This window comes from Odocoileus virginianus, chromosome 6 (assembly GCF_023699985.2).
Source record: "Odocoileus virginianus isolate 20LAN1187 ecotype Illinois chromosome 6, Ovbor_1.2, whole genome shotgun sequence".
Lineage (NCBI taxonomy): Eukaryota > Metazoa > Chordata > Mammalia > Artiodactyla > Cervidae > Odocoileus > Odocoileus virginianus.
The window spans coordinates 61,379,571-61,392,677 of NC_069679.1; positions in this window are offsets into that span (position 1 = coordinate 61,379,571).

Genomic DNA, 13,107 nt, shown 5'->3' on the forward strand with positions numbered 1-13,107 from the left:
GTTCTTGGCCCTACGATATGATCAGTGAATAAACCTGAGTCTTCCCCTTTCCCAGCCCTGTAAAACAAGATCAGATGAGTAAGTGTGAGTTGAAAAGAAAGCGTGTGCAGTTATCACTGCCTTACCTTACCCTTGCTTGGAAGTAGGTCTGAGAGAAGGATGGCAAAATAAGAGCAACAACTAACACATGCTGCATATATATCCTGTGTCAGGCACGGTGCCAGGTTCTGTACTGGTGGTCAGTTCTCATAAAACTGTGGGCAGTAGAGTCTTATCCTTAAGGTTTTAAGGGGGCCCAATAAATTCCACTCCTATTTACAACTTTAATTCTCAACAAATTGAGATATAAGACAAATGAATGACAGATGGAGATAAAATCACTGCTGTGACTGATGAAGTCTCTCTTACAGTACTGGAGAGAGAGGTAGTTAGTACAATCATTTTGTAAAATTAAAGCTGAACAAATGCATACTTCTGCATGCATGCTAAGTCCCTTCAGTCATACCCTACTCTGTGTGACCCTATGAACTCTAGCCTGCAAGGCTCCTCTGTCCATAGGATTCTCCATGCAAGAACACTGGAGTGGGTTGCCGTGTCCTTCTCCATATGTATACTTTATGTCTCAGCAATTCCACTCATCGAAATATAACCAGTAAAAAGTGTATGTACATATTCAGTGAAAGATATATTCCAGAATGTACATAACAGCACTATTTGTAAAACTGGAAAATACCCAAGTGCCCAACAACAGTAGAACAGATAAATAAGTCTTGGTATATTCTTGCAATGGGTTATTATACAGCGATAAGGAAGATTAAGCTACAGCCAAATACAGAAGAGTACGAACAGTGTGATTCCATTTAAGTTAAATACAAAATAGGCAAAATGAATCTGTGGTTTTAGAAGTCAGGACAGATGTTGCCCTTGGTAGGTGGGAACAGTGACTGGGAGGGACCAGGCCTCAGGCTTCCCAGGGTGCTTCTCTGGGTGTTTGGTTGTATTAAAGATAGAGAGCTACACACGTAAGCAGTGTGCATTTTATCATGTACATTATACTTTAATAGAAAGTTTTCTTTAGTCCTCTCTTGCTTCCACCTCCCTATCTAGCTTCCACTTCACTCCTCTCCTTTTTAAAACAAGCAAAATTTCAAAAATACTTTTTTGATATGGACCATTTACAATATTGCTTCTGTTTCATGTTTTGGTTTTCTGGCCTCGAGGCATGTGGGACCTTAGCTGCCCAGCCAGGGATTGAACCCACATGCCCTGCATTAGAAGGCAAAGTCTTCACCACTGGGCTTCCCTGGTGGCAAAGAAGTCACCTGCAATGTAGGAGATACAGGAGACGTGGGTTTGATCCCTGGGTCGGGAAGATCCCCTAGAGAAGGAAATGGCTACCCACTGCAGTATTCTTGCCTGGAGAATTCCATGGACAGAGGAGTCTGGAGGGATACAGTCCATGGGGTCGCAGAAGAGTTGGACAGAAATGAGCAACTAACTTTCACCACTGGACCACCAGGGAAGTCCCCAGAGCAAATGTTTTTGAAAGAATTGTCTTTCTTCAAGGTCTCCATTCTCTCTTGGACCTGCTGCAACAAGGCTTTTTGCCCTAAACTCTCTATAACTCCTCTTATAAAGATTAATGATGACTTGACATGGCTAAATTCAATTGCCAACTTGCCTCATCTTACTAATCAGCAGCATTCCATACAAATGATTACTGTCTATATTTACCTGGTTCTATGCTCACTCTCACTCCCCTCTCTAGGTAAACTCATCAAATCACACAGCTCTAAGTGCTATGTATATCTTTATGATCCCCAGATTTTTATATCTTTTGCCCAAGTCTCTCCTTGGCACACCTAACTTGTATATCCCACTGCTTACTCAGCACCTCCATTTGGAGATCTAATGTGTGCTGTGCTTATTCGCTCAGTCATGTCTGACTCTCTTCGACTCCATGGACTATAGCTCACCAGGCTACTCTGTCAGTGGGGATTCTCCAAGCAAGAATACTGGAGTGGGTTGCCATGCCCTCCTCCAGGGGATCTTCTCAACCCAGGGATTGAACCCAGGTCTCCCGCATTGCAGGCAGATTCTTTACTGTCTGAGCCAGCAGGGAGATCTAATAGACATCTCAAAAGTCTGATAACCCCCAAATCTGCTCCTCCTCCCACATTCTTCTCCTGTTCACAGCCCTTCTCAGCTCTACTCCATCCTTCCAGCTGCACAACCCCCAAATCTTGGAATGATCCTAGACGCTTCTCTTTTTCTTACATATCTAATTCATGAACCAGAACTGTTAGTTTTACACTAAAAATACATCTAGAATTTGCACACTTTTCATCACCTCCACTGGTACCATTCTGGTTCAAATCATTATTTCTTACCTCCTTATCTCTCATTCTGCTAAATACTTCCCTTTTGCCCCTCACTCCCTCACCACTTCTTTCTGCACTTACTACCTTACAGTTGATTTTCTACACAAAGGATCCTGAGAAATAATTCGAATCGTTTCCTTTGTCTGCTCCAAACCCTCCTCGTGGTTTCCACCTCAATCGGAATAAAAGACAAACTCCAAATTATGCTCTTTTAAACTCTGCATAATCTGGCCACACTTTCTCTCCCAGATCTCATCTCATGCAGCCTTCCCCTGCTTCAGCTGCCCTGGATGTTTTGTAGTTCTTCATACAGTCCATCTATCCCCCTGATCCTGGGCATTTGCACTGGCTGTATCCTCTCTCTAGAATGCCCTTCTCCAAAAGTACACATGATCTGCATTTTTATTTTCTTCAGTCTTTACTCAAATGTCACCTTTTAAAAAAGGATTTCTGTGCCATCCTGTCTAAAACTTCACACACTTATCCCTCTTTTCTGCATTTGTTTTTCCTCCTTGGCACTTATTACCCTCATATGTGAACGTTTATTTGTTCATTTGTTTATTGATTGATTAGGTGTCCTTCTCCCCACTAAATTTTGAGCTCTGAGAACAGGCATTTTTAGCTGTTTTGTCTCTGTGCTCCAAACCCAAGACACCCTTAGAACATATCCATTCAATAACTAACTGCATGTGACATTGCAACTCTTATCATAAACTATATCCCTCTTCTGGTATAGCGTTCCCTGAGAGTCTGTTTTCTCTCACAGAAAAAGATTTGTTTATTTTTATGATTCAACCAAATTTACCACTAGTTTCTCTAGGAATACTGATATGTCTTTCAGGATCCTGAGGAATTTGCTTCGGAGTCGTGAACACGGGAAGCTGAGCCAGACTGCGGTTCTCCACCTGATCCCATTGTCACACAGGTCTGCCTGCGCATGGGATCTGTCTGCTTGTCCACCAGAAGGCTCCAGAGCTGGTTCTTACGCACGGCCTAGGACTGGAGCCCAACATGTCAAAACTATGAGACTGCCATCTGTTCGAGTTATGTAATTTGAGATCTGGAACAATTTTCAGTGTGGGATTTGCTGCCCAAATAGAATCATTTTCAGAAAGAAGATTAAGCTTTCTTTGCTGGGAAAAAGAGAAATTACCAGAAAAGTGATCATTTCACTGAGTATAAATAAACCTTGCTCCAGAATACAATAAATGAGAAAGACAGATTTGCTTCATCAATATTTTCCTGCTTTAAAAATAAACACAAAGGTGACACTTTAATTTTGTAAGTGCAAAATAAATTTTTAATGGGAAAATGGAATTATCAGTTTAACAGATCTAAATTTTGTTTGGAACATTAGCCTGCCCTATAAGACACTGAGCAGAATCAGGGGGTGAGGGAAGCCTTGATAAGCTTATTGATGTTATAGAATATTTTCTTTCTTCCTAGGAGAGAAAGTTACCTGATCCATCATTAGTGGGACAGAAGACTTGATTTTTTTTTCTAACAGAACTTATGTGACCCACAGTTACCTTATATGACCAAAGGAAACCACTTATGAAATGACCGCCTGGAGTTAAGGATTAAAACTGCAGCTTTGTAGACTGGAATTTCTCTCACTAAATTTATTCACCTAAACAAGGCTTGATTCAGTGCCCTAATTCTTACTGACTCCAAATTTTAATGAGCTGAGGACTTGTGTTAAACACCACTCATTTTTCCACACGGAACTAGCACTATTGTTTTGCCTGATTACAAAAACAGAAATTTTGTAATCATGGACTGGTTTTACTGGGGATAAAATCAGTCATCAAATTAAAGTATAACAAAAGAAGTGAAAATCACCAGGACATCTATAACCTGGAGGTTAAGAGGTCAATATGTTTTGTAGATTCTTCTGGGGTTTGTTTTGGATATGTAATGTCTCTTTTTTAACAAAACTTAATCATATAATAACTGAATTATATATGTATACATGTGTACATATATAATACAATTATAACTGAATCACTTTACTATATTACTATATGATAGAAATTAATACAACATTGTAAATCAACTATACTTCAATAAAAATACTCTCTCTCAAAAAAATAAGACAACAATGAAATTTGTCCCATCTATTGTCTCTTCCTTTCATAAATGATAGCTCTGTAGCCTGCAGTGCTATTTGATAGCATTTTACCACAAAATTGTAGTCAATCCTCTTAAAACTTGCCTCTACTTTATCAACTAAGTTTATTCTAAAGTAAATAGAAAAAGTAATATTCTAAATCCTTTCTTGTCATTTTAACAACTAGGTTCACCATCTTGTAGGGGCACAATTTGTGGTGTCCCTAAACAATTATAATAGTGGCATTGAAGATGACTGATCACAGATCACCATAACAAATATAATAATAACAGGAAAGTTTAGAGTATTTCGAGAATTAACAAAATGTGATACAGAGACATGAAGTGAGCACGTGCTGTTGGGAAAATGGTGCTGACAGACTTACTTGCCTGACACAGGGCTGCTGCAAACCTTTAATTTGTAAGAAAAATAAAAAGGCAATATCTATGAAGCCCAATAAAGCAAAGCACACTAAAATGAAGAATGCCTGTATTTTACTGCCTGTAGTCAGGCAGGGAAGAACTCTCTGATAAAGCAGACTTGAGTAAAAGCCAGTGGGGGAGAGAGCTCTGTAAGACCCTGGGGGAAGTCCTTTCTGGGGAAGGGAATAAATAGCAATTGTGAAGGTGCAGAGGCAGATGTGAGCTCTGTGCATTGGCAGGACAGCTCGAAGACCCCCAGCATCACAGCGTGGGATAACGCTGGGGGATATGATGTTGCAGAAGCAGATTTTCTTTTTTCTAAGTCTCTTTCAATCCTTCTGATAACCTCAAGAAAATCTCAGTTTGATGCAAATTTGTATTTAATACTCCTCTGATGCAAAATTTGTTACTCTAACTTTTAACAAAAAGGATGACAGATTGGAAGATCACAGCCTTCTGAAGTGACACTATAAAATAGAATAACGTTGGATTTTATTTTATTTACATTCACGCGTACTATATATTATGGCAAGTAATCTAGTTTCCTGTTTAAGAGTGATACAATTTTTCTTTTAAACAGACATATTTAAGTTTTCAATTTACTCAACTTCAAGGAAAAGAAAATATGACATAAGAAATATATAAACGGTATATAGTTGGAAGTTGCAAAAATCATAAAGGGGACTGGCAAATGACTAAAGTTTGGGAAACAGTTCTAGGCCATCCAGCTAGCACCTGAACTCCCTAAAAATGGATCCAAACCCACCAAAGCTCTTCTGTTTTCTTAGATGATTACTACATAGCAAATGCAGATATAAATTAATCCAGATGTACTAGTCAGTGATAGTCCCATCCCTGAGTAAAATAACTGCTTTTAGACAACTTTAATTTAAACATTCTCTTTGGAAGAAATATCAAGATATCATGGTTAGTGCAAAAATCAGGCAGAGAGTTGTGAAAGTGTTTTCCCATTTATATTATCAGGATGATTTAATTGACTGTTGTCCCTAGTTTTTTCTGGATTTATGTGCTAGTTTGTTTTTAGATGTGGTACTAATTTAGATGGAAGTCTTTCTTAAATGAAGTAGTGTCACAAATAAAAGGATACTTTCAGTAGATGATGGTTTAGAAGGTTGTGTTCTACCTACTTTCTGATACAGTTTGAATGCCTCAGTACTGTATATTATAATGTTTTTATTGAAATTTTTTCTAGTGAGATTTAAGCAAGGAGATGGGTGAGAGTTGCTTTGTATTCTCGGCACTCTCTAGAAGGAGAAAATAAACCATGAATTAGAGCCATTCCAAGTGCAGGTCCAGGCTGATCACCAGCGAATTAAATGGTACAACACCATATCCATCTAAGTGTAAATATTTTGCTCATGTTTAGTGGCTCCTAGAAGAGAGAGTTGGGAAATGATGTACCTGCTTTCACATAGAAGAAAGCCCCACTTGCACAAAATTTTAAATCATTAAAGAACAATGGATATAATCTGAATAATTAGAGGAGAAACTAGTCACTCGTTTAAATTATCTGTAGGATTTTTGAAATCCATGTGACAAAACATATTAAAAAGTGATAAAAAAAATTCCTCCCCACTCACCAAAAAATTCCTGGACTAGGAATCAGAAGGCTGTAGGTGCTAGACTCAGCTCCTTCAACTATCCTAGTGTCTATTGACCTTGAAGAGCTCACTTGTTTTCTCTGGGCTTAGTTTTTTAACCCTGAGAGAAATAGATTAGATATATTCCATTTAGGGTAAAAATGCTGTGCTTTTTTATGACAACAGCAAACAAATATTACCAGAGTGAATAAATTGGATATGCAAATTAAACAGAATATCTGGTTAAAGGAGTTTCTGAATGACTAAGTAATGAAATTACAGAAAATAACAAGCACAAAAGAGATACTTTTAAAAAAAAGTATAATTGTCAGAAAATACTAAATTACATTTGAACATTGAAAAATCATGGAAGTATTCAAGCAGACAAAAAAGAAACTCTTTGAGATAAGAAGCACACACAGTCATGTTGTAGCCATAATACTGCCCAATGCACTGGACCAGAGAAGGAACAAATTTATTATATATTTCCATTTCTGAAACACACACACCATCTGGGTCATTGTGACATGGATCGAATGTCAGGTTACTCCTGAACTGAAATCTATGCATAGCTGTCAGAAAGAAGATGTAAGAGCTCCATTTCTGAGCAGATGTAAAGGGAGCAATAGCCGGGCTGGAACCATTAGAAAGTATTTTTAGGGCCACACTTAAATCATTTCATAATAATATGCCTGTCATTGTCTACTTGTATATTGGGTGGTCTGAATTAAAATTCAAATATATTAAGTTTGTCCTGGCAAATCTTTCTCTTTTCTGCTCCTTTTAATGGGCCCAGTCGTTGACTCAATACTTGGAAACAGGTATATTCAATCAACAGAGAAAAAAATTTTAAAAAGCCACTTACAAAACAAAACTGTAAGGGCTAGGAGGAGCCTTGGCTACATTTGTTGAAGAATAAGATAAGATTAGCTTGTCTGTCCAGATGTCTGGGAATGGATTAAATTACTTCCTGGGGCTCCTTTAAGGATCAAGATGCCATAGAAAATTTCAGTAACTGGCACATTTAAAGGGTGAGAAGACTGTTAACTCATTTAAAAATGCTACCTATCTCTGTACTTAGGTAAATACTTGTGAGTCTATTTTACATTGGATTCCTTGTAACCATTTTCAATTTACTTAAAAGACAGCTGGGTAATATAGTGAATCTCCGTGGGTGGAGGTTCTATGTTGCAATTTACAGGAAGTAATTTATCTTCCCGGTGGGTTTTCAGGATATGGTGATGACTAGACTTGTTACTCAAATGATTTCCAAACAACAGCTTCAAAGGCACCGATATTGGAATTTGAATCCATCTAGTATTTGAAAGCCTATGTGGGTTCCCACTCCCGTTCTCAAGGGCCACATTTTCCAAGGGATCAGAAATCAAGGTATATACGGAGTTTCAGATGTTATCTACCATAGTGACCATCCTCTGATGCCTAAACATGTCACAGGATGAGCTTCTGCTAGAAAAAAGTAAATGTCTCTGCTACAAGTTAGTGTGCATTTTTTTCAGAGCACATTCCAAAACATCCATCAAGATTACTGAAAAAAAAAGGGGGGGACAGAAGTGTAAATGTGGAGTCTGACACAGGGTACCAAAAGCCCAAGGGAGCAGACATTTGTCATTTTTAAGCAAAATTTAAAAATTCCAAGAAGCAAAAGAAAAAAAATTACCAAGTAGCACCTTTCCTACATCCAGAACTAGACCCTGCATGAGTAATATCGTGCCAATTATGAAGCCCTGACACAAAACCAACAAACAAAATTATACACCAGAATTGCTGGAGCAGTTGCAGATAAGCTTGTTTGTTTTATTTGGAGTCCCTAACATCTCTAAAACACAAAGCTGAGCCATAAAAAGTGCAACTAACCACATATGCTAGTTTTTTTTCACTTCTAGAATTGGCCAGTTTTAAAACTCCTGAGTGAAGAAGCTACATCATTGATATTAAAGATGTCTTTCTAACTTGTAGCAGTTAAACAAAACACCATATTAAAAAAAAACACACACGCATAAAAATAAAACCAAAAAGTAAACAGAATTGTAGAATTACCTGATAGTGTGTTATAGTATAAAACTTTAGCAGCAGCCTCTGTATTAGACTGGAACACAGAATACTTTAAATGTGTATGGTATTCAACTTTCCTCTTCCAGAAGAAAAAGAAGTCGATTTTTTTTGCAGTAAATAAGCTGGCATTGCTGGAGAAAGCAATGGCACCCCACTCCAGTACTCTTGCCTGGGAAATCCCATGGATGGAGGAGCCTGGTAGGCTACAGTCCATGGGGTCGCAAAGAGTTGGACACGACTGAGCGACTTCACTTTCACTTTTCACTTTCCATGCATTGGAGAAGGAAATGGCAACCCACTCTAGTGTTCTTGCCTGGAGAATCCCAGGGACAGGAGCCTGGTGGGCTGCTGTCTATGGGGTCACACAGAGTCGGACACGACTGACGTGACTTAGCCGCAGCAGCAGCAAGCTGGCATTACATTAATCAAACAGAAAGCAAACAAGATGTCTGAACCATACGCATTAGAAATTTCAGAATGACACAGCAAGCAAATTATACATGCAATGCTTACATTTTCAGAAAAACAGGATGCTCAGAAAGACCTAAATTACGTGTGGGTGCTATGAAAAAAATGATGAGGTGGGGCATAGCTGGTTGAAAGTGAGATTTGGAGCTTTTTTCCTCTAAAATACTTCAGGCTCCTTCATGTGTGTGATGCCTCAGTCTTTAATGGAACAAAGAAAAGCCACAAATATGAACAGACCAAAAGTTCTCTCCAAGTGGAAGACATGAATCAGAATCTTTAAGGAGGTTTGCCTCCACCCCCTCTTTAGAGGTGATTGGCACACACTTAGCTTAGACTCAAGGTAACATGATAGAAAAACTTTCTGTCAAGAATCCACAGTGGTCCGTGCTGCCCTTGATCCGCCCTATCCCATGGTCATTCAGTAGCAGGACTGACTTGAGTGAGCAGTTCCGCTAAATGAGTCTGGTTTGGTGCCCTTGAGCGCCAAGGTCATGTGGCTAGATGTGTTCTGATGCTCCAGAGGTGCAATGGCGTGACTAACCTTGCTGAGTCATGCTATACTTGTGGGGCATGAAGCATCAGTGCTTTAATTAAAATGCCCTTAGGAGCATTGGGAAGCAATGACCACTCTCTCCCTTCACTTGGGGTGTGTCAGTGACACAGGACAGAGTCCCACACAGGATGTAATTCATATGAGCCAGTCATGAGTAGATTTTTTCCCCCCAGTTACAAGAGTGAAAAACTGACCAATTCTTACAGATTTAACAAAGGAAAAGGCATTTTCCTAATTTTTCTGTCCATGTAAGTGATCATATTAGGGGAGAATGAAGAACAAGGCTATTTGTTGATCTATTCCCTCATTCCAACCCCTTGATGTGGGAAAGGAGACGAAATTCTGTCCTTGAGAAGATTCTGCAGATGCCAGGGTATAATCAAGTTTCAATAATATTAAAAAGATCTTGTACTTGTACAGACTTCTAGAGCTTGCCAAACACTTGCCAGGTGGCTCAATGGTAAAGAATCTGCCTTCCAAGCAGGATACACAGAGGACTTGGGTTCGATCCCTGGATCAGGAAGATCCCCTGGAGAAGGAAATGGCAACCCACTCCTGTGTTCTTGCCTGGGAAATCCTATGGCCCGAGGAGCCTGGCGGGCTATAGTCCACAGGGTCTCAAAAGAGTTGAACATGATTTAAGCAACTAAACAACAGCAGCAGAAACACTTTCACATAAATAATTTCATTTGTGTCTGATAGCCTCCCATGGGATGTCAGGATTGTTCTCTTTACATATGTTGATTTTTAAAAAACTAAATGTACTGTAATATGTATATAAGTGATGTTCATTATAGAAATGTTTTTTCATTGTTTTCTGGAAATGCATGTAGAAAATATCACCATAGAGGCCATCTTCCAGCCCCCACAAATTGCACATACCACCCTACTCTAAAATGTACAGAAGAATGATTTTCTAGAGAAAGCGACAGTTCACACATTTTTTCTAAAACAGGAAGCAGGCACCGCAGTAGGAGAAAAGGGAAGCTAACCTTCCTCTTTCATTTTCTCTGGGGTTGTGATGCAAAGCAATGATGCAAAATATTTTAACCCCAGTTAATCACTATAAGAGAAAACATAAAGTCTCAGAGTTAAGGGTTAGCATAGCTATTTTTTAAATTTGTGATGTGGGTTAGTGAATTAAGTGAAGTAAAATGGAAATTCTTAATTATTATTCTTTGTTCCAGAGTTTTTATTTTATTTTTTAATAGAAATGTAGTTGATTTACAATATTGAGTTAATTTCTGTTGTACAGTAGAGTGGTTCAATTATGCATATATATGTAGTCTTTTTGCATTCTTTTCCATTATGATTTATCACAGGATATTGAATATAGTTCCCTGTGCTACACAGTAGGACCTTGTTTATTTATTCTATATATAATAGTTTGCATCTGCTACTATTTTTAGGTTTTAGAAGGTTACTTCATATCTACTCTGATAACCAAAGTTTCCAGGTTTGGGAAAATTTGTCCCCCTTTTCATTTACTCAATCATATATGATTACTTGAGCGGTGTAAATGCCACTGTCCTTTTTGCAATCATCACAAAACTTCTTTTGTAGCCTTGATAAATTTTTTGATCATTTCTACTTTTTCTAGTGGCGTTCTTTCTTTCCCTTTGTTGTCTGTCCATCTCTCAATCTGTTGTCTGACTCTGTGATTCTCTCTCTCCATACCTGTCATTTCACTCTCTCAGACTTTTTCTCTCCTCACACTATTCTCCTCCACCCCACTCCTGTTAACTGATTTACTGTACATGTCAAGAACCATCAAGAACAGTATCAACTTATAAACACCTCCCTGCCTCCTCCTGTGAATGCCTTTTTAATTCCAACTCCATCTTTCTCACCCTATCCCCAAATATCTTATGACAGGTGCTTGAGGCCTAACCTTAAAAAATTGTTGCTAATAGTTCATCTTAGGCACCCAATAGTGAAAAACTGGAGGTTGGCCAAATATCTCTCTGTGGGGCTGTTGGTTAAATAAGTTACAGTGAATGTATGAGATGGAATACCAAAATATCATCAATAGTGCAACCAGGTACTGACATGGAAATGACATATTTTGCACAGAGCAGTATGTACAATATGAAGACCCTTTTAAATCTACATAATTATGTCTTAGTCTGTTCAGGTTGCTAAAACAGAATACCACAGACTGGGTGGCTTATAAACAACATTTATATCTCACAATTCTGAAGGCTGAGAAGTCCAAGATCAATGTGCAAGCAGCTTTGGTGTCTGGTGAGAGATGGCTTCCTGGTTCACAGATGGTTATCTTCAAGCTGTACCCTCACAGGGGAGGAGAAGCAAGGGAGCCATCTGTGGTCTCATTATCACAGAATAACCATTCTTAAGGGCTCCACCTTTGTGACTCAAAGGCCCCTCTCCAAATATCACAACTTTGGGGCTTACGTTTCAACAAATGACTCTTGGAGGACACAAATATTCAGTCTACAGCAATTTGCATGGCAGTGGTCTCAGAAGAATTTATTCCAAATTGAGAGAAGAGATTGCCTCTGCATAGTGAAAATAGGCATGCCTTAATTTATTTTTATTTTTATTTTTGTGATAAATCCATGTTGCTGCTGTTTTTTTACAAAATTAAAATGATTCTCAAATACGAGTTTTGTCAGTTACTCAAAGTATGATATCAAGAACACACTCTCCCTAGCTTCTCACTGCTACTTCCATTTTTCATGTAGAAAGCAGGAGGAAATATTTCTGATGGGTTCTCCACCACCAGAAGACAGTCCTCTGAAGCAGTCTTCTGACAATCTGAAGCTGTCACTGGCCTCATTCCTTTCCTCCCCGTCACAGATCTCGCAGCTTGTGAAGCAGACAGCCCTGGAACCCAGCGTGGCCCCTCCTACTGGTGACAAAAGCAAAGCCCAGAAACTCTAGCTCTTAAGAACAGACCTGTGTGTTAATTTTATATTCTGCAACTTTACTATATTCATTGATTAGCTCTAGTAATTTTCTGGTAGAGTCTTTAGGGTTTTCTATGTAGAGGATCATGTCATCTGCAAACAGCGAGAGTTTCACTCCTTCTTTTCCTATCTGGATTCCTTTTACTTCTTTTTCTGCCCTGATTGCTGTGGCCAACACTACCAAAACTATGTTGAATAGGAGTGGTGAGAGTGGGCACCCTTGTCTTGTTCCTGATTTTAGGGGAATTGCTTTCAATTTTTTACCATTGAGGGTAATGCTTGCTGTGGGTTTGTCATATATAGCTTTTATTATGTTGAGGTATGTTCCTTCTATTCCTGCTTTCTGGAGAGTTTTAATCATAAATGGATGTTGAATTTGCATCTATTGAGATAATCATATGGTTTTTATCTTTCAGTTTGTTAATGTGGTGTATTACATTGATTGATTTGTGGATATTAAAGAATCCTTGTATTCCTGGGATAAAGCCCACTTGGTCATGGTGTATGATTTTTTTAATATGTTGTTGGATTCTGTTTGCTAGAATTTTGTTAAGGATTTTTGCATCTAT